At 47.1% G+C, this 27,940-nt stretch overlaps 1 long non-coding RNA gene across 3 annotated transcripts in view; it reads left to right on the top strand.

The window, feature by feature from the left end:
* The window catches only part of LOC123373185, a 102,993-nt gene that overhangs the window by 29,249 nt on the left and 45,804 nt on the right, over positions 1-27,940 (top strand). For all 3 annotated transcript variants that reach the window (XR_006580602.1, XR_006580600.1, XR_006580601.1), the window contains exons 2-3: positions 24,417-24,556; positions 26,057-26,193. This is a non-coding gene — a long non-coding RNA (uncharacterized LOC123373185). The remainder of the gene's footprint in view (positions 1-24,416; positions 24,557-26,056; positions 26,194-27,940) is intronic.

Here is a 27,940-nt window from a genome sequence, read left to right as displayed (position 1 = left end):
GCCCAGAGCTACAGGAACAATTTCTATATTAAAATTTAGGCATGAAAAGAAATCTACAGCCAAGCTGTATTACTAGAATTCCAATGGAGGAGCTGTCACCACATGTCACAGTAATGAGGCAGCTTAGTTCACTTTTCCTTTTTCAATTCAGCTAGACTAGCAAAAATTGCAATGCTGAATTCAACTTGCATGAAGTTCTGTCCACTTTGCATTTACTGCACATATATGGGAAGACAGAGGGTCTTGTGGTTAGTCAGGAGACCTCTGTTGTTTTATTTGCTCTCTCCTGGGTCTTGTTTGTATTTCAGCAGCACCAAAAGCTCCCCCCTCCCCCGGCCTTACTACTGTATGAACAAGTAGTAAAAAGACGCCTCCTGCTCTAAAGAGCTTGGTTAGTAACAAGATGCAATGGGTGGATGAACAAACAAATGCGTGGATGAGGGAGGGAGGATGAGGGAAGGATGAGAACATGGCTTTGCAAAAGGAGACAGTATGATCTGGTAGGTAGGGCACTGGATTGGGACTTTGGGGACCTGGCTTCAACTCCTGGCTCTGCCACTGACCAGCTGAGTGACCCTGGACAAATCAACTTTCTGTGCTTCTGCTTCCCCTTCCCAGTGTTATCGTCCCAATTTAGAATGTAAGGACTGCCTCTTACGATGTTTGCACGGGGCCTAGTCCCATAAGCCACTGATCTTGGGGTTCTGAATAGCTACTGCAGCTCAAATAAAAATAACTCACAGTTCAGCTCACCATGTGCCTGAGTGTTATCAACAGGCACTGTTCTGTAGGCATCTTGGCAGCAGACTGATTTGTGGAACCATAAGCAAGTAACTTAGTACTCTGTGCCTGAGCTTTCTGTAAAACACAGAATTCTTACCCAACTTCCTGGGGTGCTTCATTGACTCTGTTAATTTGCAAGACCATGAGATGGAAGGCCCTATTGATGCTGTGTGTTGTGGGTGCCAATCTCTCAAACACCTAGGTTAAATATGGGATACACAAAACAAGATGACAGGCTTGTATTGCAAAGAAGGCTGTTTTTATCTTTATCTTTTATGTAAACATATCTTACAAATGAAAGATCATGAGTTTTGAAAGTAACATTTCAACGAAGATCTGCTAGCAGTTTGGGCATCACATCCATCCTCTGACGGGGAGGGATAGACTTGAACTTGGATCCTGACCAACGGGAGATGTAGAGTCTGCGCTCGGGCCGGGGGCAGTGCGTTGAGACCTCTTCTCCCCCCACCCCCCGGGGCTGCAAGGACATACTGCCTGCTTCTGGGAGTGAAGTGGCGTGGAGGAAGGGGGGCAGAGAGCCACCTTAGCCCTGCTGCTGGCAGTCTCTGCTCATCCCTTGTGGGGAGGGGGGCAGTGGGTCTCTATGCACTGCTCGTGGTGGGGGCAGTGCATGGAGCCTCCACCCCCGCTGGGGCGCACAGAGATGTGCCAGGAGTTGGCTTCTTCTGGGAGTGGTGTGGGGCCACCGGCCACAGCATGCAGGCAGCCTACCTGCCTGAGCCCTGCTGCACTGCCGGCCAGGACGCGGGGGCAGGTTGTCAGATATTTGTCCTGCATTTTGCCCCTCCTCCCCCCCCCCGTCGCTGGGGGCTGTTTCACGGTAGGCTGTATCAGGTGAAGCACTCCCAGTGGAGTCAGACACTGGTAAGACCTCATTCGCAATACTGTGTAGAATGTTGGTCCCCACTGTTCAACCAAGATGAACTCCAACTGGAACAGGTGCAGAGAAGAGCTACTAGAACGGTCAAAGGAATGGGCTTAACTTATGAGACTGGAGGAGCCAGAGGGGATTTGGTGCTCTCTAAATACATTAAGATGTGAATACCAGTGAGGGTGAAGAGCTATTTAAGCTATAGGACCATGCTGGCACAAGAACAAACAGCTATACACTGGCCATGAACATCTTCAGGCTGGAAACTAGAACCTTTCTAGCAGTCAGAGGAGCGAGGTTCTGAAACAGCCTCCCAGTAGGAGTTGTTGGGGGCAAACCACTGAATTTGTTTTCAGAGAGAGTTGGCCAAATGTCAGTAGGATTGAATGACTGGCTTGCTTGGGATGATGCTCAGCAACCCTGGGGCTCTCTTCCAATTCCCTATGTTCCTAAAGATCATGCTTCAGACTGTCACCTGCAGGGCTGAGGAAGGGAACTTTTCCCCTCCCCAATGTAGTTTTGTGTGGATTTTTTTGGTGTTAGGTCTCCTTCCTCTGAAGCATCGGGGATGGCCACAGCTGGAGATGGGACACTGGGTGGGTTGAGCCAGGGTGCTGAGGTGGCACCACCGAGCATTCTCTCTCAAGTGTTTGTCTGGTTGGTTCTTACTCGCATGCTCAGGGTTTAACTGATTGCCGGGAATCTTCCCCATGGGTCAAACAGGCAGTGACCTTGGTTGTGGTGTGTTCTTCTGCAGCGTGGACTGCAGGTCACTTGTTGGGATTATCTTTGTGTATCTCACGTAATCAATCCCCTGCTATTGCAGGGGCCTCAGCCACTGGTGCACCTTGGTCCCGCCTATTCTCTGCTTGAGGCAACTGATAGTGCACTCTCCAGTGGGCTGTAATACTTTGGTCTCATTTTGGTGGTTGGGTTCAGTGTGCAGGTGCTGTATGGTGCTGGTGGCCTGTGATATACAGGAAGTCAGCCTAAATGATGTGGCTGTCGCTTTTGGCCTTGAGATTTATGACACTAACGTGGCATGCAAAAGATTGGATCGGTGGCACCTCTTTGAAGCAGTGAAGTGCAAGGGTAGGATGGCTAGTGATGATGGGTGTACTTGCAGGTTCACAGGCTTCACGTGGGAAGGCATGCAAACAATGTATCCCTCTGTCCCCTCACACTAGTGCTGTGCACCATGCTGTGCAAATGACTGCCACCTTCTCAGAAGTGGCCACAATTCGGCTGCAGCATAAGGACATAGGAGGGAATTCTCCTCTCTGCTATGGCCCCTGTACACCACTGCAGCAGTGTATAGGGGTCTTAAAATCTCAGCTGACCAGGCTGTTCTCCTGGCACAGGTACTGTGTTGGGGAATCATAGGCTCCTCTGTGTAGCCCAGCCTCATAAGCCATGGCATGGAATGTGTGCTGGTGGGAGGGCTGGGTGCACGGGGTGAGAAGAAAGCTCTTGTAGATCCCCAAGGGGAATGCAAATATCAGTTCTTTGGAGGTCATAATTCAGACATACCCATTAGTCTGAGCCGCACCTCCTAGAGTTCCCATGCACAGAGGGGTGATAAATCCCTCGTTTCTCCCCCATTAAAGAGATGTCCTCACCATGGCTAGCTAATTCTGCTGGTTGGCCCTAAGTGGGATGTAGTCATGGTCATAACCCTGTCTCCCTCTTTGCAGTGGCTAGTGTCTCTCCAGGGATGCCTCAGGCTCAGGTGTGTGCAAAGACTGAAACTGACTGAAGTTACTGTGTACATGACGTATGGTGGGATGGCACATGGATGTGGCTTGTCAGAGGAGCACTGGGATTCGGAAACACTTTCAGAATTCCTTATCCTGGGGTTGATGTGGATTCCATCTGTGTCTATGAGCAAGTCATTGAACCCCTCTGCCTCAGTTTTCCCGTCTGTAAAACAGGGATGATACCTTTCTACATTACAAGTGTTATGAAGAATAACTTGGTAATATTTTAAAGTGCTCTGAAAATAGAACGTGCCATAAATGCCCAGTAATACTTGTAATACCCTGCATGCAATTTGGCGGGAGGAGCACAGGTTGAAGGAGGGAAGAATTTGGAGGAGATGCCAGGAAGTCAATCTGTGTGCACATGGCTTGAATTACCCGGTAGGCGGTAATGAAATTATACTCTCTGCGCCAGTCATTTCTTCTGTCCAGAGGGTATCTTGCAATGTGTGTCATGCAGATCCTGTAGAGGGTATTATGCTGCTGGTGGCCAATTACTTTGGGAATGACCTTAGGAACCAACTGATCCTTATGTAAGTCTCTGTTCCTTTACCCTAAAAGTGGCTGCACCAGGATATTGGTCTGTAAAATGAAATGCATCCTTGATGAGGCTTTTCCAATTTTTTTATACTATCAGCTGAGTAAGTGGTTGAGATTACAGTAATATCAACAACCATTAGTGAGAGTCAGAAAGGAAATTGCTACGCAAAACAAACAGGCTTTCAAAATGAGTGAATCCCTTTTTGATGCACTCGGCAAGATGCTTAATAATGTAATTTCCAACTGAAGTTAAGTACCCAAATGCACCTGTGAAAGATAAAAGTAATAGGCTGCTGCAAAATTGCTACGCACTACTCCATTAACTCTCTGCACTGAGTGTGCTGTCTGCACTGAGGTGCCGAGTGTGCTGCCTGCCGCCAGTGTCAGGCTTTATGGATGATGATTTAATGCAAATGAAAGATTTGTTTTTCATATGCATGACTTATTTTTTGGAGGTGGCCCACATTTAAGTGACTTGAGAGCCTTTAAATTCCCTACATTGTACATTGCATGTTTCTGAAGCTATTTAAACATCCTCCCTCTTCACTAGGGTTTCAATATACCTTTAATGAACAACAATCAAACGATCCTATTAGTATTTCTGAGGTGTCTCATGAGAACTTGAAACACCAGCCAAATCTTTCAAGTGAAACGAAAAAAGACACAGCTTTTTAAATAACCCATTTCCTTGACAATCCATCAAATGCAAACTTCTTGGATCTATCCAGATAACTCTTTATTATATATTTTGAAGCAAAAACTTCAAAGTCTGCTTTATTATTTCAAAAAAAAATGTAAATTAGACCTTAGTTTTGCCCTCTGCTCCATGTTGTATATTCATTCAGCCTGTTCATGCAGAGGAACTGCACCAGGCCAATGTGAGTCCTATTTTGAAGGTTTAAGTGTTATGTAGGCCTCTTACTCACCCCCTGCACTGGGTGAATTTTGCCCCCACAGTGCATTTGCACTGGAGTTTTATGGCAACTTTTTTGTTTCCTTGCAATAAGTCATGGAACTGCAGTGTTGCTGATAATGAAATGATTGAGCCATGCTGCGGGGGCAAGCATTATAGCAATATCCCAAGTTGCACACAGGCTATGTATTTATCTTTGTCAGTATCATGGAACCATTTAGTTAGTTTCACTGGAAGACATGATCAGCGTCAGGGCAACACAGCCTGGTGATGCACAGAGTCACTACCCTGGATATCTTTACTCCTATTGATGTCCGTGGAACTTTCGTAAAATCCCTAAAGATGCAGGTGTTCACAGAAGGCCTGAATCTGACCCCTGATGCCAAGTGCCCTACGTGGTGAAGATCTTAAACATGACTTCATGTGACAACTATAGAGAACTGCTAGAGAAACAGATGGACCAACTCATCATTGCCCTGCACATAGTGTAAGCATTCATGCCAGTGCGAAATGGGTGCAAATGATCCCAAGTGGGAATAGTGGTATTTCATATTCACTTTGCATTGGTACGAATGACTCTGTAGGGTGGAAGGCCAAAGATGCTGGCTTCGAGCAAAGGCCAATAATAAAAAAGAGGGGGATGAAAACAGCGAATGTAAATTTCTGGAACTCTTCTTTACCTAGCAACAACATATGTCCATGAACACATTGCATAATAGAAAATGTTTGTAGGAAAATTACTTTTTACCAATAGGATACATACACTATCTACTAGAAACTTTTCAGCTGAAACTTTATTTGGATGAAAAAATGCAGATTCAGTGACATCAAAATAGTTTGTGCCTTCATGTCACTTTTTTTTGCCAAATTGTTCATCCTGGGGGGGAAAGGGGAAATCCAAAAATAAAAATGTTTCACTGACATTTTTGAAACAAGGTTTCAATTTTGGGAGTCTAAATGAATGCAGAATTTCCTTCAATTTTATTTTTAAAAATGTGTGTGTGTGTGTGTGTGTGTGAGAGAGAGAGAGAGCTCAAAATCTAAACAAACCCATCTTTTTGTTCAACCCAAATTTGCCTTTTTTTCCTCTTTGGTTCGCCAAAAATTTACTTTCAGGTCAACTCAATTTTTTTGTATTTTGTCAAACTTTCTGCAAATGGGAAAAAGATCCATTCTTTGCACAGCTCTACCGTCTACAAGGAGAAGATGGCACTGCTTCCCGCACTACTTTAATTGCTAACAGCAAAGTTACTGTACAGTGAAATGGGGGTAATAGCTTGTTATTGGACAATCATGCTTCCAATAATGGCACCCATGTATAACATGAAAGGAATTTTAAATACACCGCTACCTCGATATAACGCCACCCGATATAACACAAATTTGGATATAACGCGGTAAAGCTGTGCTCTGTGGGGCGGGCGGGGCTGCACACTCCGGTGGATCAAAGCAAGTTCAATATAACACCGTTTCACCTATAATGCGGTAAGACTTTTTGGCTCCCAAGCACAGCGTTATACTGAGGTAGAGGTGTAAGAGTAATAGAAAATAACTTTTATTTCAAGACGACATACCTCCTCTCCGGTGTAATAGAACACATCGCAGGATAAAAGCTAGAAGCTACTAGAAGATCTCTAGAAGGCTGAGAGAAAAAATCATTAGCCATTACTGGGCAGGGGGGCAGCTGCACTTCCATCAGAAGTCACTAACTGAAGGAAATCCTTTTGCAGCCAGTACACTTTAAGTAAATACGTATTCAGATGTCTTTGCAAATAAAAATGGATTTTTTCATCTTGGCTGATCTCCGCATTCCCTGTGGGTCATGTTAATAGAGCTGCCGCACAGGTCACTTTCTAAAAGGGCTTTTCGTATGGTGGGGGAAGGAAGTGAAGTGTATTGTTGTGGTTCCTTTTGTGTTTTCTCTCTTCACCTGGAAGAAGCCCTAAGGATTCCTATACTTCCTCCCCCTTAAGGCTTATATCACAGCCACCATCCCCCCAGCCAGGAAGCAGGGGTGGGGCACTTCCCCTGGGAACCCTAGCGCCGACCTCCACACAATGTCCCGCCTCTGCTGGCCAGGAGACTGTAAAACTAAACCAAGGTTGTCTCACCTTTCAGATGTGACCTAGAGTTTTGTGGCGCCGTGGACAGATGGAGGGGATGATTAGCTGATTAATGATTGTTTTACCTTGTCTAGCCAGATGTAGAGGGGAAGATTTGGGCTGGTGCCTAACTTGTAGTGCTTGTGTAGTGTGGCCTTTAAGACTCAAGACACCTGGGTGGTATTTCCAGCTCTGCTACTGGGCTGATCAGTAACCTTGGACAAGTCACTTCATTGCTTTGAATCTCAGTTTCCCCATCTGCAAAATGGGGATAATTATACCTTCTTTGTAAAGCACTTTGAGATATACTGATGAAAAGCTCTATATAAGAGCTAGGTCATCTCATTGTGTAACAATACCCATGGTCGTGTTGTCCGCAGAGATTGAACCCTGGACTTCTACAGCTGAGTTCAGGAGCCTCTGTTTGAGTTAAAAGGCCAGCTTTGTTAGTTGGGGTCCCACATGGCATATTGTTTTACATAAGAATGGTCACACTGGGTCAGACCAATGGTCCATCTACCCCAGTGTCCTGTCTTCTGACAGTGGCCACTGCCAGGTGCTTCAGAGGGAATGAAAAGAACAGGGCAATTATCAGGTGATCCATCCTCTGTCATCCACTCCCAGCTTCTGGCAGTCAGAGGCAAGGGACACCCGGAGCATGGAGTGAGGGAGGGAGGGTTGCATCCTTAACCATCTTGGCCAATAGCCATTGATGGACCTATCCTCCATGAATGAAGCTAATTCTCTTATGAAACCAATTATACTTTTTGCCTTCACAACATCTCCTGGCAACAAATCCCAAAGGATGGCTGTACGTTGTGTGACAAAGTACTTGTTGGTTTGTTTTAAACCTGCTGCCCATTAATTTCATTGGGTGACCCCTGGCTCTTCTGTTACATGAAATAACACTTCCTTGTTCACACCCTTGAGAGATGTAGCTGTGTCAATCAGATTTGAGTGGCTGCTCATTATGGGTAGGCCTTCACCATGTGGCAGGACTGAGGGGAAAGCTTGTGTTTTGGTTCATTTTCCTGAAACAGTTCAACTTTCAACAATTTGAGAAGCATTGTTTTACAGTATCCAGGGATAATGTCTATCTTCATTCTCCCTGGGATGTTCCAATACAGCAGGATGGCTTGACTGTTCTACATTGCTCGTGTCAAGGGATGTAAACAGTTTAAAAAGAAGGTAATCCCTCTATGGCCTGGTCTACACTAGGACTTTAATTCGAATTTAGCAGCGTTAATTCGAACTAACCGCTCAACCGTCCACACCAGGAAGCCATTTAATTCGAACTAGAGGGCTCTTTAGTTCGAATTTGGTACTCCACCCCGGCAGGTGGAGTAACGCTAAATTCGACATGGCTAGTTCGAATTAGGCTAGGTGTGGATGGAAATCGAACTTAGTAGCTCCGGGAGCTATCCCACACTGCACCACTCTGTTGACGCTCTGGACAGCAGCCCGAGCTTGGATTCTCTGCCCAGCCACACAGGAAATGACCCGCGAAAATTTGAATTCATTTTCCTGTCTGGGCGGTTTGAATCTGACGTTCTGGTTGCACATCGGGGCGAGCTCCGCAGCACCGGCAGCAATGCAGAGCTCTCCAGCAGAGGAGTTCATGTAATCTCTGAATAGAAAGAGGGACCCGGCATAGACTGACCGGGAACTCTTGGATCTGATCGGTGTGTGGGGCGAGGAGTCTGTGCTTTCGGAGCTGCGCTCCAACGAACGGAATGCAAAGACCTACGAGAAGGTCTCCAAAGCCATGATACAGACTGAGGATACAGCCGTCATGCAACGCAGCGCCGCGTGAAAATCAAGGACCCCAGACAAGGCTACCAAAAAATCAAAGCGGCCAACGGACGCTACGGAGCCTGCCACCACTGCCCCACCAGTGACCATGGACTCTGATGATGGGACAGTGTCGACGGACAGTTCCTCGACGATGTTCACGGACGGGGAAGATGAGGAAGGGTTTGTGGAGGACGAGGCAGGCGACAGCGCTTACAACGCTGGTTTCCCCGACAGCCAGGATCTATTCATCACCCTCACGGAGATCCCCTACCAACCCTCCCCGGCCAGGAACCCGGATCCTGAATCAGGGGTAGGAGCAGTCGGTAAGTGCTTTAACCATGTTAACTTTTATTCTTAATATAACAGGAATCTGAAGTGTGTGAAAAGGAGGTCTCTGTATATATGGTGATAGAACAGAAATCCTCCTGGGAGAACGCCACGAAGCTCTCCTGCCGTTAATCGATAAGTATCAGCAGGAGGTTCCTGGGGAGAGCTGCCTTATTGGGTGCTCCGTGATAGCACACTTTTCCGCGCGAGGCTTTCATGCGGTATTCAGGGAGCACTGCCTCCCAGAGCACGGCTGCATAGGTCCGTGGTTCGTGCTAGATTTCACGCAGCATGCGCTCTCTATCTCCTTCAGTGCCTGTCCTCACGGTGATCTCGCTCGGAGACTCCTGCATCTAAGTAGGGGAAGAAATGTTACGTTACGCCTGGTCCAAAGTATTTTTAATAAATAAACTGTGATAAACTCAGGACAGACAGTTGCCGGAGGGGGGGGGAGGAGTCAGTCCCAGAGGGTTAAAAGACCCTCCTCCTTATCAACTGAGAGGCAACTACAGGTCAAGCAGGTTCAGCTGAGAAAGGGTTACCAAGGTAGCAAATTAGAATTAGCTGAGGGGAGCTACCTGAGGGTAATTAGGATCAGCTGGTTCCAACTTGGAGCTGCCTGAGACCTTTTTAAACCCCTTCCTGGGAGGAAGGAAGCGAAGGGGGGAAAGCAGAGAGAGAGAAGGAGCCTGGCTACCAGGAGTGTTGAAGCAGCAAGCCTCCCCAGGCAGAGCGGCAGGACGCTCTCCTACAAGGCAGGGTAAAAAATACTTTAATTAAGACTGGTGAGAAGACAGGGAACAGACTTCCCCTGAGCCCTAAGGGGGACTGCATTACCCTAGCCGGTCTCACCAGAGCTAAAAACAGCAGAGGCTGGGGAGACTGAGACGGGACTTTGCCACACGTGGTGTCAGGAGTGGGATTTGAGTGACACTTTGCGGCAAACCGTCTCGGGGCAGGGTAAAAGCACCCCAAAAAAAAAAAAAAAAAAAAAAAAAAGAGGAAAAAAAAATGGAAGATGTAGTGAAGGCATTGGTGCAGGCCACTGCGGCCCAGCAAGAAGCTACCAGGGTGCAGATGGCTGCCCAGCAGGAGGCGGTACGAATGCAGCAGGAGACAAATCAACTCCTGATGAGCCAGGCGGCTCAGGATCGAGCCACCTTGCATGAGGTTGTGAACCAGCTAAAGGCCCTGACCACCCTCACACACGGCCCCCATGGGACTCGGCCCCTGCACGCCAGCCGCTACTTACAGAAGATGACAGTGGATGATGACGTGGAGGCGTATCTCCTTGCGTTTGAGAGGACGGCCCGGCGGGAGGCCTGGCCCCAAGACCAGTGGGCCAGTATCCTGGCACCTTTTCTGTGTGGGGAGGCACAGAAAGCGTATTTTGATATGGCAACAGAAGCAGCTTCCGATTACTCCCAGCTAAAGGCGGAGATCCTGGCAAGGTCTGGCGTGACGACAGCTATAAGGGCGCAGAGGTTCCATGAGTGGAAATACCGAGCCAACAAAGCCCCGAGGTCCCAGCTGTTTGACCTGATCCATCTGGCCCGGAAGTGGCTGTGCCCCGAGACCCGCCGGCCGGAGGAAGTCGTGGAAACCATAGTTGTGGACAGGTACATGAGAGGGCTACCGCCGGACATACGAGGATGGGTCAGTCAAAATGATCCCTCCTCCTATGATGAGATAGTTGCCCTTGTAGAGAGACGTCTAGCAGCACAGGAACTCTCTCGGACCATTGGGGAAGCGAGGCGCCAGGATAGGAGGCAAGGCTACGCACCAAGGGCCCGAGTTGCCATAGCTCCAGGCCGAACTATGGCAGGGAAGAAGGAGGACGAAGAGCAGCCAAAGTACTCGGAGGGACCTGGGGACTGGGAGAGAGAGACTCGGGGGGTAAGGCCCCACAGCCCAAAAATTAAGGGGCTGCCCCGAGGAGGGTACCGATGCTATGCATGTGGGGAGATAGGGCATATAGCTGCCCAATGCCCAAACCTAGAGGAGCCCATGCAATGCGACCTGGGAAATCTAGAAGAGTCATGTGACCTGATAAGCCTAGTGGGAGTAGCGATGGTCCCTCATAGATATACTAGGCAAGTTAAAATGAACGGTATAAAGACCACCGCGTTAGTAGACTCAGGAAGTGCAGTCACGCTGGTCTCGGGAAAGCTGGTCGGGTATGATCAACTATCCCGGGCCAAGCGCACAGGGATATCCTGTGTCCACGGGGATGTAAATTACTATCCGACCATCCGAGTGAAGATAGAGGTCCAAGGAAACCCCACGAAGGTGATGGCGGGGGTGGTCCCGAAACTCCCCTACCCAGTCCTCATAGGACGAGACTTCCCAGGGTTTGGCAGTCTACTTCCTGGAGAGGAGTCAGAAGAAGATAACACCCCAGAGAGTAATGGGGTGGCCTCAGTAGTTAGCAACCCCCCAGCCTTCCAAGAATTTGCCCAGGACTTATTCTCGCCCCCTGGGAAAACCAGGAAGACTCGGCGAGAAAGGAGGGCAGATAAGAGGAAGGGAACGAGCATCTTGGCCCAGAATCAGAAGCCTATACTCGTAGGGGAGAGAGTTGGCCCAACGGACGAGGGGACTAGGCAGGAGGTTGGGGAGCCAGTAGCCGGGCCCAGTTCCCCAGGGACCTCCCTTGAAGGGGAGGGGGAGATAGAACCCTCTGAGTTGGGGCAACTTGGAACTTCACTAGAGAATTTTGGACAGGATCAGGCCAATGATCCAGTATACCAGAACATTCGCAAAGAAGTCGTGGAGGTGAATGGGGTCCCTGTGGAAGGGAGAGCCAAGGGCCCAGGGCCGTATTATATGATCAAGAAGGATCTGCTGTACCGTGTTGTCCGTATCCAAGAGCAAGTCGTGGAACAGCTCCTAGTACCACAGAAACATCAGAGGGGCGTGATGGAGCTAGCTCACAGCCATTTGTTCGGGGGACATCTAGGGGTAGATAAAACCCTGGACCGAATTCTACAGAGGTTTTTTTGGCCTGGAATATATGCAGCGGTCCAACGATATTGTGCCTCCTGCCCAGAATGCCAGTTACACGGGCCCCGACCCCGCTTAAGGGCACCTTTGGTTCCTCTCCCGATTATTGAAGTCCCCTTTGAGCGGATAGCTATGGACCTAGTAGGGCCGTTAGAAAGATCAGCCCGGGGCCATCAGCACATACTGGTGGTGCTAGATTACGCCACCCGATACCCCGAGGCTATTCCCCTACGGAACACTACGTCCAAGACCATAGCTAAAGAATTAATCCAAATTTTCGCTAGAGTGGGAATACCCAAAGAGATCCTGACAGATCAAGGAACTCCCTTTGTGTCTAAATTAATGAAGGATCTATGTGCAATGCTCCACATAAGGACCCTAAGGACATCAGTCTATCATCCGCAGACTGATGGCCTCGTCGAGCGTTTTAATAGGACGTTGAAGAACATGATACGAAAGGTGGTGAGCCGGGATGGGAGGAACTGGGACACCCTGCTACCGTATCTAATGTTTGCGATCAGGGAGGTGCCTCAGACTTCGACTGGGTTTTCCCCATTCGAACTGTTATATGGTCGCCACCCCCGCGGCATACTGGACATTGCCAAAGAAAATTGGGAAGAACAGCCGAACCCAGGGAGAAACGTCATCGAGCATGTGTTGCAGATGAAAGACAGGATAGCCCAAGTCACTCCCATAGTGCGGGAACACATGGAGAGAGCACAAGGGGCCCAACAAACATATTACAATCGCCAGGCGATGACCCGAAAATTCCAGGTGGGAGATCGGGTGATGGTACTCGTACCCACAGCAGAGAGCAAGCTCCTGGCCAGATGGCAGGGGCCATACGAGGTAATAGAAGCCGTTGGAGAGGTCGATTACAAAGTCCGACAGCCCGGACGCCGGAAGCTGGAACAAATCTATCATGTGAACCTGTTGAAACCTTGGCAAGACAGAGAAGCGCATGTGGTCACTATAGGGTCACCCCCTCCCGAGAGCAACCTGCCTGGCCAAGTGGGAATATCCCCAGAATTGACCTCTGACCAACGAGCGGAGGTGATCCACATGATTGAACGCAACCAGGACGTGTTCTCAGAAAAGCCAGGCAGGACTACTGAGGTTCACCATCACATCCTCACAGAGCCTGGAGTGAAGGTGAATGTAAAGCCATACCGGATCCCAGAGGCGAAAAGAGAAGAGATCAAGTCAGAAGTCAGGAAAATGTTGAAGTTAGGGGTCATTGAAGAGTCCCATAGCCAATGGTCAAGCCCAGTGGTCCTAGTACCTAAGCCGGATGGCAGTATGAGGTTTTGCAATGACTTCCGGAAACTGAATGAGGTGTCCCAATTTGATGCGTACCCTATACCCCGGATAGATGAGCTAATTGACCGACTGGGGAAAGCACGATTTTTGTCCACCCTTGACCTGACTAAGGGTTATTGGCAAATTCCCTTGGCCAGGGCCGACAAAGAGAAGACGGCCTTTTCAACTCCAGAGGGACTGTATCAATACACTGTCCTCCCGTTCGGTTTACATGGGGCTCCTGCCACCTTCCAACGACTCATGGACAAACTGTTACGCCCACATGGCAGGTATGCGGCCGCCTATCTTGATGACGTCATTATACATAGTCCGGATTGGGAGATGCACTTGGGGAAGGTGGAAGCAGTCCTGGACACCTTGAGGAAGGCAGGGCTGACTGCAAATCCCTCCAAATGCGCAATTGGGCTAGCAGAAGCCAAATACCTTGGATATATAGTGGGGAGAGGTGTGGTAAAGCCCCAACTCAACAAGTTAGAGGCAATACAGAATTGGCCCCGACCTGTCCGGAAGAAACAGGTCAGAGCATTCCTGGGGCTGGTGGGGTACTACAGGCGGTTCATCCCCCACTTCGCCACCAGGGCATGCCCGCTAACTGACCTAACGAAAGCCCGTGGCCCAGATATAGTGAAATGGTCTAGCGCTGCTGAGGAGGCATTTGCAGATCTGCGGACTGCGCTCTGCACTGACCCAGTGCTGGTAGCTCCAGACTGGGAGAAGGAGTTTATCTTGCAAACGGATGCCTCAGAAGTTGGGTTGGGAGCGGTGCTTTCACAACTGGTTGGAGCGGAAGAACACCCCGTCCTGTTCCTCAGTAGGAAACTCCTGCCCAGGGAACGGAAATATGCCGTAGTTGAAAAGGAATGCCTGGCCGTAAAGTGGGCCATTGAAAGTCTTCGCTATTACCTACTCGGACGGAAGTTTACCCTTGTCACGGACCATGCTCCCCTGAAGTGGATGCACCAAAACAAAGAGAAAAATGCGAGAGTGACCAGGTGGTTCCTGTCGCTACAACCCTTCCACTTCAGAGTGCAACATAGATCTGGAATCAAGCATGGCAACGCGGATGGCCTTTCAAGGGTACACTGTTTTGCCGACCCAAGTAGCCCAACCCTGTAGTGTTGAGCAGGGGGGGGGGGGATGTGTGATAAACTCAGGACAGACAGTTGCCGGAGGGGGGGGGGAGGAGTCAGTCCCAGAGGGTTAAAAGACCCTCCTCCTTATCAACTGAGAGGCAACTACAGGTCAAGCAGGTTCAGCTGAGAAAGGGTTACCAAGGTAGCAAATTAGAATTAGCTGAGGGGAGCTACCTGAGGGTAATTAGGATCAGCTGGTTCCAACTTGGAGCTGCCTGAGACCTTTTTAAACCCCTTCCTGGGAGGAAGGAAGCGAAGGGGGGAAAGCAGAGAGAGAGAAGGAGCCTGGCTACCAGGAGTGTTGAAGCAGCAAGCCTCCCCAGGCAGAGCGGCAGGACGCTCTCCTACAAGGCAGGGTAAAAAATACTTTAATTAAGACTGGTGAGAAGACAGGGAACAGACTTCCCCTGAGCCCTAAGGGGGACTGCATTACCCTAGCCGGTCTCACCAGAGCTAAAAACAGCAGAGGCTGGGGAGACTGAGACGGGACTTTGCCACAAAACGGACAGACGGCATAGCACAGACTCACCACGCAGCTGCGTGACGAGCGTAACGGAAAGCCAAAGAATCAAATGGACGCTCATGGAGGGAGGGGGGAACGAGGACGCAAGGTATCCCACAGTTCCTGCTGTCTCCGAAAAGCATTTGCATTCTTGGCTGATCTCCAAATGCTTCTAGGGTCAAACACAGTGTCCGCGGTGGGACGGGGCATAGCTCGGCAATTTACGCACCCCCCCGACCCCCAGAAGTAAAAGGGAAAACAATCCTCTGTTGACTCTTTTACATGTCACCGTATCTGTACTGAATGCTGCAGATAGACGCGATGGTGCAGCACTCAACACCAACATCCTTGCTCCCCCCACGCTATGGATGGCTGATGGTACAAAACGATGGAAATCCATCCTCATCATCAGCCTATTGGCACATGGGGCAGTGCAAAAGGGCTGGTAACCATGACAACCGTACCAACTTGCTTGGGACCGGTCGGTCAAGGCCGCCTGTTGCTAATTTTTCATGGTAGATGGTGCAGTATGGCTGGTAACCGTCCTCATCATTGCAACAGGGGGCTGAGATCCATCAGCCCCCACCCTTCATTGTAAAGAAAAGATTCAGTTGCCCCTGGACTAGCAGAGGGATGAGTGGCTCCCTCCTCCACACCCCTTAATGTCATCTCTGGACTATCATTGCAGCTGGAGGCTTCCTTCCACTCATTTCTCACAAACGACTACCTGTGTCTTATTCATGCATTCTATATTACTTCATCACACAAGTGGGGGGACAATGGTATTGGAACCCAGGAAGGCTGGGGGAAGAACGGAATGAACAGCTGGGGTTGTTTCAGGAGCACACCCTGTGAATAGCGTTCAGCTCAAAATTTATGCAGGATTGGACAGAGAGCAGCTGTGGTCTCTGGTTGTATGATACAGTGGTTCTCTAGTACACTTGCCCATAATCTAGGCAGGACTGATTCTATTTTTAGATACCCAAAAAGGAGGGATTGACTCGGGGAGTCATTCCCAAATTTTGCTTTTGCGCCCCTGGCTGATCGACCAGGGGCACTTATGACAGCACCAAATGGCGCAGTGCAAAAGGACAGGTAACCATGACCATCTTATTACCGTCTTCTTACCAGTTCATGGTATGGTAGACGGTGCAGTATGCCTGGTAACCATCGCTGTTGTCATGCAAAAGCATAAGCATGCTGCTGTGTAGCGCTGCTGGTCCGCCTCTATCAGTGGCATACAGTACACATACGGTGACATACACAAAAGGCAAAATAGGGTCCATTGTTGCCACGCTATGGCGTGTGCCAGGGCATTTCATGGAAAACGTGATCGAAATGATTGTCTGCCCTTGCTTTCCCGGAGGAAGGAATGACTGGCGACATTTACCCAGAATCCACCGCGCAAATGATTTGTGCAACAGCAGGCACAGGGGTCTCAACAAAAAATTCACAGAGACAGCCTAGACTCAGTTAATTGTTCGCAAAAAAGTATCATTGCAAGGAATTAACTAACTGTTTCCCATCTCACAGCTTCCACTGTCTCCAGACCTTCCACAGCATCCACCTCGCAGAGGCTGGCGAAGATTAGGCGGCGAAAGAAAAAGACAAGGGACACGATTTTCGATGAATGTGTGGGCTGCTACCTAGCCGAGGCGGACCAGCAGAGGCAGTGGAGGGAGAAAGTCTCTCTGTACCAGCGCTCACACAGCGAATGGGAGGAGAGGTGGCGTGAGGAACACAAGCAGGCGACTCAAGCAATGCTTGTACTACTGAGGGAGCAAACGGACACGCTCCGGCGACTTGTGTATGTTCTGCAGGTCCGCTGCAGGACAGAGCCCCCGGCAGTATCTCTGCAACCGCCCTCCCCCGCCACAAAGTCACATACCCCCCTCACCCTAAATAACCAGGAGGATGCCCGCCCTGGGCCGTGAATACTGTCACTGCACCCCAGCAGAGTGCTCAAGTAACCAAAAGCTCTCATACCCTACGTTTGCATAAGTCCTTCTCTTCTGGACTCAAACAAGTCCCAATCCCAGTCCCATCCCATAACTGTGTACTTAAGTAATAAAAATACTTTGCTGTTAAGTACTGTTTCCGTCATGTTTCCTCACTGAAGACTGTGTTTGAATGGGGTGCGTGGTGAAGTGCGTTGCTAATTGCATAGGACAGGCACCTTTCGCAGGGTACAGACACGGGGGCCGGATCAGCAGCGGGTAACACACACAGTGCAGTCAGCAGGCACCGTGGTCGGTATGGGAGGTGGTTTCCAGGTTCTGTGTGGGCGGTGGGGATGTGACTTTTTAGCGGGGGAGGTCGGGTACAGATCTTATACAGCGGTCCTTGTTGTGGACCGCTGAGTCACGCAGCAGAGGAATCTGTATCCGTCCTCCTCCGCCACAAGGCCACATAGCCGCCCGCACACAGAATCCCAAAAAGGAGGGATGGCAGGCTCCGTTGAAACAAGCAGTCCGGCAATGCGGACCGCTGTAGGAGCAGGAGCCTGTCATTCCTTAAGTTTAGAGGCGGTCTTTACATCAGCGCACACCCTACCCACCGCAGTCTGCGTTCCAGTTTCGACCCTTTAACGAAAAGTCATGAATAAAGAAACCTCTCCTCAGTAACAGTGTGACATGTATTTTATTTTTACACGTGTCTTGGAAGTGGGGGAAACGGGGAGAACGGGGTATTTAACCGAAGAGGAGAGTCAACAGTAACTGGGTAAAGAAACAGGGGCAGGTTCAGCTTCTCTGTAAAGAAACTGAACAGTCACAGGTCACGCTGCTCGCTGCTCGCTGGTATTTGAAGAGTTCCTTGTCGCTGTCCCAGGCGCCTGTATAGGGCTTCATGAGCAAGTGCATTAGCGGGCAGGCTGGGTCCCCGAGGATCACTATAGGCAAATGCACATCCACAACAGTTATTTCGTGGTACGGGAAGAAACTACCTTCCAGCAGGCGTCTGAGCAGCCCACAGTTCCTGAGAACACATGCATCAGGAACCTTGCCCGGCCATCCGACGTTCATGTTGGTAAAACGTCCCCTATGGTCCCCCAGTGCTTGCAGAACCATTGAAAAGTAGCCCAATTTCTCAGCAGCTGAATGTGGAAGAGGTGGACGATAAAGTGCGAGGAGGAGAAAACGGCGAGGATCGCAGCGGGCTCCATGCTTGCAGTGCTGTGGCGTCCACGCTGTCACTGACCAGAAAAGTGCACGAACAGATTGCCCGCAGGCGCTTTCAGGGAGGGAGGGAGGGAGGGAGGGAGGGCGTGATTGACGGTTCAATGACGACAGTTACCCAAAACCACCCTCGACACATTTTTTCCCCCAGCATGCATTGGGGGGAAATCCCAGAATTCAAATGGGCAGCGGGGACTGCGGGAACTGTGGGATAGCTTCCCACAGTGCACCGCTTCGAAAGTCGACGCCGGCCCCGTGAATGTGGACTCAGAAGTTCGAATTAGTGTATTTAGTATGGATACACAAATTCGACTTCATAAGGTCGAATCCACAAATTTGAATTAAGTAGATTCGAAATAGTCCTGTAGTGTAGACAAGGCCTAAGTCAGTGTTGAGGATAGGACATATAAATTGGGTCAGTATTCTGAAGGTTTGATCATTCTCCTCCCCTCCTCCCAATCTTCACCCCACTATCAAACAACCAATATCACAACATTTCAACCAAGTGCAGAAGCCAAGAAACTACTTGCAGAATGTCTCCAAGGCTGACCCAAACAAACTGGACTGTTATAGGACAGTTCCTCAACGGAGACTGGTGCAAGACAACCTCTGCCCTTAACAGCTTACAACTGAAATAAAGAATGGGAAACGGTAGTGACATAGTTTTCCATGGTCACATAGCAAAGGTCTGAATAGAGCTTGCATCTTGTGATGGCCAAGTCCAGTGCACTAGCCACTGAACCACAGTGCCTCTCTACAAGGCAGATTGTTCAGCAGCAGCTGTGTTTGTAGGCAGAATTTCACCGAGTGGGTAACAGGAGTAAATCTATCAGTACAAAACAGAAACTGCAGGAGTGCTCAGCAAAGAAGTGTGGCAACCGATTAAGGTTCTTCAGATAGGTTATTTCATTCATTTTCTTCGCTTTCCTTTCTCAGAACTTCTGAAGGAACTTGAATACCATGGTAACAAGCTTGTATGTTCTGATTAGGCTAGTAAAAGGCGATGATGAATGGATGAAGTGGCAATGCTATCTAACAGAAATGCCTGTTCAATGACTCTAACGTTATAATTTAGGCAAAGTAATGCCATACTAGTGAGTTTAATTATGTGTATTTGGTAAGGATCGAGGAGCCCAATTTATGTTGGTGTAAATCAGGAGTCCCCTAGCCTGACGCAGTCACATGAGTGTAAAACTGGCTGAAGTGAGAAGAGCATCAGGCCTGTTTAAGCAGACAGGTGAAAGGCAGTCTGGGCGCACTCCACAGCACTGGTTTCATTATATCAATCTCCTGGCTAAGAATTCTTCATAGTTCAACCAAGGATTGTTTTTCATCCTCCCCATAAAGGTTTCCACTGCATTCACCTAATGCAGATCAGATCATAGGAAGCAGATTCTTACTTAATCATCAAAGATGGTCTCCTGGGTCTGATTCTGCTCCTGCAGAATATAAATACTCCCCATTTATTTCAATGGGAGTTACTCGTATTCTGCGGTGGGGGAAAAAAGGGTCCCTGCCGTGTCAGTGAATACCATTAAGCCAACGCTCATGAACAATAGATTGCATTATACAGTGAGACTAGGGATGGGATGGATACCAAGTTCATGTTTTGATTTGTGCACAAATCTACTGATTACAGTAGTGTTGGGAGTCCCTTTGCAGTAGCGTTTTTTTAAATCTGGCGAGTGATCTATTTGGCATATTCCTTGACCTCACTAGAATACTGCAAGGTGAACAGGACTGGCTTAGGCACAAGGGCCTCTGATTGATTGATTTTTTTCCTTTGTAAATGAGACACAGAATTGTCTGGGAGTTCGTCTCCTGGTTGGAGACTCTAATCCTGCAAAAGCAATGCTACAATGTGCCGACCCCCAGTCTCTAGGGGCAACTCGGATTCAGGCTACTCATCAGCCATGGCTAGGCATGTACAATCAGATACTCTTCTAAGGAAAGGCAAGACACTATGCAAAGGGTCAGAGAGCAAGAGGTCCTTAGAATAACCTTCCAGCCTCAGGGACATTATGCATGGGACATTATGCAGCTGATGCTGGCGCAGAAACTCCCCCCCCCCCCCGCCATTACAGAAAAATGCGATAGTATACTCTGGTTTAGTCATAAAATTACTATAGTTTTTGATCCCAGCTCTCCTCCTGCACCTCTCTTGCTAACCGTGTTATCTCTAATATTTATAAAGTTCACCAACAATTTGTGATCAGGCTGATTTTAAAATTCAGATTAATATTTGTAAATATTATTCGTTGTCTTCCCACATCTGTAGTAACAGCAAACAGTTGCTTCTGGGGCTAATAACTCACTGGCTAGGCAGTTGTGCGTCATCGTGTTTTTTACGGGCAAACTGGCAGAGATTTCCACTTCCTCAGAAATGGTGAGCACCTAGAGACACTGAAGATATCACTACAGCTTGAAATGATACTAATCTGAGCAGCTTTGGCTGCTTCATGACATAACTGTGTCAACTTGGATACAGTGCTAGCACTGCCATTAACATGAAACTAGGTCACGGTTAGTTGGAAGCTGGCTGGCCTTTTTAAGCATTCCTTTTCCTGTTTCCAAGCCACACACATTGCAAAGAAAACTAGGCCAGGTTCTTGCACTGCTTTATTCAAGATCCCATGAGCTGTTTGAGCTTAATTGTCAACATATGATGGTAACATGTTCAGAGGATCTGTAGGCAGGAACCACAAAAGGGCTAACACACTTAATTGCCACTTTAGGCGTCTAAACAGCTTCAATGGGAAAGACTGAGGGAGCCCCACATCAGAATGTCCCATGGCCGAGAGGTTAGAGGTGGCAGATCTCTATTCAAATCCTTTCTCCCTAACAGATGGGGGGGGGGTAGGGGGGTGAACTGGGTACCTCTTACATTGTAGGTGAGTACCCTAACCACTGGGTTAAATGTTATGAGGGAGCTGTTCCTCCTTCCCCTGCAGTCTCTTGCAAAACTGGCATAGGTGCCTGATGCCAAGAGAGGATTTGCAGCTGCGAATCCCAAGCCGGGGGAGGTGCCTCCCAGCACCCTGGATTTGGGCATCCATCTCTGAGAGATGGGTAGGGTTTAGCTTGGCTAGTTTAGGCAAGGGCCTACGTAGCGTGCTGGCTTTTGTGAGGTGCCTGTCTCTCCTCATTCATTGTTTAGCGGGCCCAGGCACCAGACTCGGGTTCTGAGAATCCCAATGACTTTCTAGGTGCTTGAAAATTAGACATGGCGACGTGCCTGAGTTTTCTCTGTGAATCTAGCCCTAAATGTTGTCTCTGACTCCATGTCAACTGAGTTTGAGTTGTTCACGTCCTATAACTGTCAGTTGAGAGCTCGAGACTTCAGCTCGGACACTCCTGAAATTCTATGGTAGAGTTGGGCAGGAAATGGTTTTCCCATCCCCAGAGAACTTGTGAGATGTCTAAAAAACAGAAAAAATTTTCCCATCCCAAACTGGAACACAACCCCAGTTTCAAATTTCACAAATTAATCATCCCAAAAAATCTTGGATTGAGTCAATCAAAATGTGTGTTTGTTTTTTATTTTGACTTTCTTAATCTGTTTTAGAATAAATTAACTATCATGTAAAACAGTTGTTTTATTTCATTTTGAAAAAGTCAAAACGGCACTTTGAAACATTTTCTGAAATTGCCAACACCTTTTTTTGTTTCTTCAAATTGGGAGATTCGTTGAAACTGATCTTAACTTCTGAACAGTTTCAGTTTAGACTAGTCAGCAGCGTTTTCTGACAAAGAGTTTAATCAGAAAATACTGACAAGTTTTATGCTGTGGTTATTTTCACAGCATGAGAACTTACACCTGATCTTACTTTCTATTGACACTGTTTGCATCTGACATGAAATATGCAAGATTTATCATTTTGGCTTTCAGTGCTACAAGTATACTTTGTCTGTTCTATTTTTATCTCAAATTGATATATACACTGTGTGTTGCTTTTAGCTTACACAGCACAATAGTGTGGCTTAATTGATTTATCTAGCTTTTAAAGCACTGCAATAATTTTTTAAAATTTTTTTTCAGACATTGAGCAGTGTCTTAATATCTGGATTAGTAACTGTTTTTTTTTTTTCTCTTATAGAATTTCCAGGTTAGCATCTGGTATCTAGTGAGTGTGAAGAAAGTGAATTTGGCTAATCTCTGAGAGACTTAATGGCGGAAGGAAAAAGATTCTAAGCAAAATGGTTTTGTTTTGCCAAATATTCATTTACTTTGTTAGTGGAACTGATGAATCAGATGCAGAAACCCTTTCATGGGTTGTGATCAGGCCCTCTGAATAACTTCCTCGGATGAGGAGGTCATCTTGCATAGTGCTAACAATTCTGAAAACATAACTCTAGTTTTTTTGGACTTCTACAGAAAATCTTTTGAAATGAAGATTAAAAACCAACCCAAATGCTTTCGCATCTCCCACAGGATTCATTTTATGTGCCCTCTGCTCCGCAAGGGTTGTGGGCCTCTTTTATGTTCCATGGGCCCTGTCTCCTGTTTCACCTCTCTTCTGTTATGTAAAGAGAGATCAGCCCAGGCATTGAGTGTGTGACTGGAATGGGAGGTGACAGTACAGCTGACATTTACAGCAGAATGCCCTTTACTAGAATTATTTTCAAGAGTGAGGCTCCAATAAGAATAATGACAGAGGGGGGACAGTTATCTAGGCTGTGATTCTTTTTTTTTTTTTTTTTAATGGCTGGTAACCAATATAGCCATTTAGATTGGTAAGTTGAACTCCTCTTCTTAAAGTGGGGATGAATGTCATCCAACCTGTCTGAGCATATTGATGCTCATGGCAATTTCTGTGTACCGTGATTCTATTTCTTTGTGACCGTGTGAGTAGCCCAAGACTGTGACTCCCTGCTCTGTGCACTTGACAAGCATCCCCACGTGGGCCAACGTGAGGTGATAACTGGTTAAGGACTGGATAGTTAAACTGATCACCTTGTTACTTGGTTGTCAGCTGAGGACAGTTAAGAGACAGGAAGAGGAAGGAGGAGAGAAAGGAAGGGCCAGTGAAGCCCAGGATCTCCGGAGTGAGATTTCCACCCCCTCCGTGCCTCAGGAGAAGATAAAAACATCTGTTGTGGAGGGACACGGATTTGTGTAGCACACTGTGAATAAATCACTTGGTGTTGAGCTTACCACCAGTGAGCCTGCTGCGGACTGTTTGCAGAGAGGGGTTCAGGGTGAGGGAGCCCTGCCCTGTGACCTCCTCTAAAGGTTGCTGCTGGGCCGTGCCCCTCTGTCCCTTGCAGCATGCACCTTTATCTAATCTTCTACCCAGGAACAATCAGAAAGAGCCCTGCAGTTACAAAGATGGGAAGCCCTTATGGTAGCCCACACTGGAGAGAGGAAGAAAAACTTGTAGGTTGATATGAATGGATTGTTGTATTTTTAAAAAAACACAAAACTTGTCTCTCGCTGCCAAATTGTGTGCAGCCCCCATAGGACATTTTTATGCAAAATACTTAATGAGTTTATTTGCACGCAACCATAAGCTTCAGCTTTAACGTGGCATAGATTTAGTGTTGGTGAAAGGCATTGGCTTGGCAGCTCTGGTGATCAGTCCTCCATTTATTTACAGAGAAGCAGCAGGTCAGTCTTCCTGCGCACACTCCCCGGCTAGCATACCTGAGTCCTGATTGGGGAAGGGACTTCCTCTGTGTAACAACAGAGGCAGTTCAGTCTCCATAGCCTATGCAGCCCTTGGCCTCTGTTGGATTAGTCTCAAGGGACAAAAGACAGAAAGGTGCTTAAACTCTTTCACTGTTCAACATATAAACAGTGCTACAAAGAGATCCTGTCAAGTATCAGAGGGGTAGCCGTGTTAGTCTGGTTCTGTAGAAGTAGCAAAGAATCCTGTGGCACCTTATAGACTAACAGACGTTTTGCAGCATGAGCTTTCGTGGGTGAATGCCCACTTCTTTGGATGCTTTTCTCTACAGAGATCTTTGTTCGCTTGATTTCTTGGCACACATCAAAAAGCATTCATTCCCAGATTGAAAGTTTTATTGATTGAACACAAGGAAAAACAAGTTAACAACAAGCATTTATATTGAGACCTAATTTGAGTGATAACGCAAAACAAACCATCAAAACCTTTAGTCTTTCTCATTTTGAGGGTAAAATGTTGCTCTCTCTTTTTTTTTTTTTTCTTCCAGAACAACCTTTCCTTGAAAACAAAACAACCCTTCTTTGCAAAGGAAAAGGTTAATTTTACTTCCAGTCCTGATGTTAAACACAGAACTGAGGACCTTTTGCACAAATGGACACAATGTGGAGGAGAGAGAGGACAGAAAAGGTAGGGGCTTTTGTTGATGTCTTTAGAACACTGAACAGTTGATTAGTCACAAATGGATACTTTGATTGGCAGGGTGATCATGGTACCAGATTCACATTCCAGTAAGGGACATCATCAGGTTAGGCCTTTTCTCCTTAGATAGGGTAGGACTGTGACCACCTCTTTCTCACTGTGCTGATGCAGTGCAGTTGATTCCAGGATCTGATGAAAACCAAGGGTAGGAGGGAGGAAGGAAGGGATGGAAAGAAACACAAAAGGAAGGGAACAGAACTGGATCTTGCATGGTTTTGCAGCGTTGGCAGTTAGGTATCAACACTGATGGGCTGAGGACTGGACGTCATGATGGTATGCAGGACTCACAGGTAGGGGAAAAAATTCTTTGAACAAGGCCAGGTGACTTTCTTCTCTGGACAGAAGTCTTTCAGTCTGGTCTGCTTCTTCTATTTTGGAGTCAGGGAAAAGGAGAAAAGATGAGCTGGGATGCGAAGTGGGACAGGAGATGGAAAGAGCTGGGTTTTTTAGTCCTTTTTTAAGAAACCCCCAAAGGGGAAAATGGCAGCATGTTCATCTTCACTATTTTGTCTGCTGATTAGACCTGATATCTGACACACCCAATTTTGGTTCATTTAACTTCCAGCTCCACATCTTGTTTTTTAACAAGCAGAATTTCAATAAAATCCTTGAAACATATCAGTAGCCCCTTTTCATTTGACCTAATCTAGTTTGTCTTTTTTGCACCCGTTTATATATTTTTAATTATTAAAAACCACTTGACCTATTTTCTGTGGTTAATTTCCAAGTAGGTAAGAAGTTATAGGTTATTGTGATGTTCTATGAACCTGCATATACCTTTGACACTTAATTTTACAATTGGGGCAACTTTTTAGGTTCAATAACCTCACACCTCTGACAATTAGTGCAAAGCATGGTGATGAGTTTGATGTGGGAACTGGAACCGGAACCCCACCACATTCCTCTCATAGAAAGGCCAGCAAATTTTCTTTCACGGTAAAGAGATGGCACTACAGTACTTGTGTGAGGTGAATTGAAAAGTGCTATTTCTTTTATAATTTTTACAGTGCAAATATTTGTTATAAAATAATATAAAGTGAGCACTGTGCATTTAGTATTCTGTGTTGTAATAGAAATCAACATATTTGAAAATGTGGAAAAACATCCAAAAATAGTTAATACATTTCAATTGGTAATCTGTTGTTGAACAGTGTGATTAATCGTGATTAATTTTTTTGAGTTAATTGCGGAAGTTAGCTGTGACTAATCGATAGCCTTAGTATTTTTATTCAGTCATGGGCAGGACGTGGGCAGTAAACAATAAATCTCAGATTTATAGAAGCAGGAGCCCTGGCTCTACAGGACTAAATTATTGGAATTTTCAGAAAGTCATGAAGGTCTCGTAAAATCTCAGAATCCATGACCTCGGTGACTGACTTAATTATGATAGTCTCTGACTGCATGAACACCTGTTTCTTCTCCACACAGGGTATTCATCAAGGTTTGAACCCAGGATATTCTGCTCCATAATACAACTCTCAGCTGCTCCTGTACCTCAAGCAATCAGGTGTACGTTATCCTCTGTGGACCAGCCCCTAAAGGAGAGAGAGCAGAAGGTTTTGCCAGTGAGTAACATAACTATTTTTGAGACATCAGGGGAATGCCGGATATCAGGATTCTTAGAGTCTGCTGTTGGCTCTGGGAAGTGAATGTGGTCTGCTGATTAGAGCTGGGATTACAGATAGCATAGCCAAGCACTTAGATTTGGCAAATTAGACATCTACTAATGAAAAACGCTATATGTAAATATGCTTGGTGATTGGTGTATATGATCTGTGCCTCTCCTCTCATCTTCCCCATCCTGCACCATGCCAAATAACCATTGAGGAGACAGCATTTATAACATACTTCAAACCTGGAAAGGTTCCATATCTAAACTGGCTGATTAGAATGGGTTACAGATTTCCTGAATGGCATCTATTCCATCCCTTGCTTTTCATACATAGATCCTTTAGGTACTTACTGTTCTCATAGACCAGTTGCGGCACTGATTTCTAAACCACAGGTTCATGTCTCTTAGCACATCTTAATGGAGAGATTCTAAGAATATTTTCATATCTTGGAATAGCTAAAATGCTATATTAGAAAATGGTGAAAAGCAAATCTATTATTTACAGCTCAGCTAGAATGAATTATAATCACTTAGAAGGATGAGTGTGTAAGCAACATGACGCTGGCCCATTAGCATGACACCAGGATGCTGCTATTGACCTCATTAAAGTTTGAGTTATTTGAAAACTTTGGCACAGAGAGGGGTGATTCTAGCCCTGGTGGAAATTGGTACAGCTGTGCTGACTGCAATGGAAGTTTAACCCATATACTCCAGAGCTGAATTTGGCTCTGAGTGGTTTTTAAAATTCTGTATCTCTGGTTTTCTTTCTAAAGTAAACAAAATGAACTTGTCTTTAAACGCTATTGTAGGGAGAGAAATGAGTCTGCAATTTCACTGCCTCTGATCCTGTATTGCAATAGCAAGTGAGCAACAACATCAGTGCTTTTCAAAAGAGGGTTAATGCTTTGCTCCCCAACATAAGTCACCTGGGAGATAGGGAGGGTAAGGTGGTTAGTACTGCTAAACTATTAGGTAACATAAGCTACAATGCTACCTAATAACATAGTATCTATCATAATGGGAAGTATTTATTTACTTATTCTTTAGAGTGAACAGTCTCTCCAGGGCTAGGCTTGGGGGTGGGCTGGGGGACAGTTGATCTTAGGAACTGTATCTGACTGGTGCAGGCAGGGCTATGATCACCGGTAGGCTCCTGAGGCCTGAATCTAGGTTGCCATTTTGGAGATGCAGCTGTACTGGTGGGGTGAGGAATCTTGGTGAGGAGGGGATGTCAGATGACCAGCTGGTTGGCTAGCATGTTTAACAGCTGCAGCTAAGCCAGCACAGAATGGAAAATTGGAGCCGCATGGTGGTGGAGCAGCATGTCAGTGAGCAGGAGTAAAGTGGCGGGCCTAAGGGAAAGCAGGAATGGTAGATCAGAGAGGATCTGAAGAGCTGGCTCCATTAAAAGAAAGGATTATTGCTAAGTATGTTCACTGCTGTCCAGTGATCTCTGGCCTGGTGGCGCTAAATAGTTGAGACTCCAGAGGAGGTGGTGCACAACACCATAAGTCCTGTGGTGGTTGCTTGGTGGTTTACTCTGGTCTTAGGTGTACTGAGTCGACAGAACAAAGGAAGTTGTCTAGTATGGAAGCGCTTGCTGCTCTCTGCATAATTTCACCCTAATTACAGGAGAGCACTTCACAAGAGTGACCCAGCAACATGTTCAGCTCTTAATTTCCCCAGAGCTCAAATACATG

The sequence above is a fragment of the Mauremys mutica genome, chromosome 6 (assembly GCF_020497125.1).
Source record: "Mauremys mutica isolate MM-2020 ecotype Southern chromosome 6, ASM2049712v1, whole genome shotgun sequence".
In the NCBI taxonomy this organism is placed as follows: domain Eukaryota; kingdom Metazoa; phylum Chordata; order Testudines; family Geoemydidae; genus Mauremys; species Mauremys mutica.
This window is presented reverse-complemented; position numbering and strand designations above follow the sequence as displayed.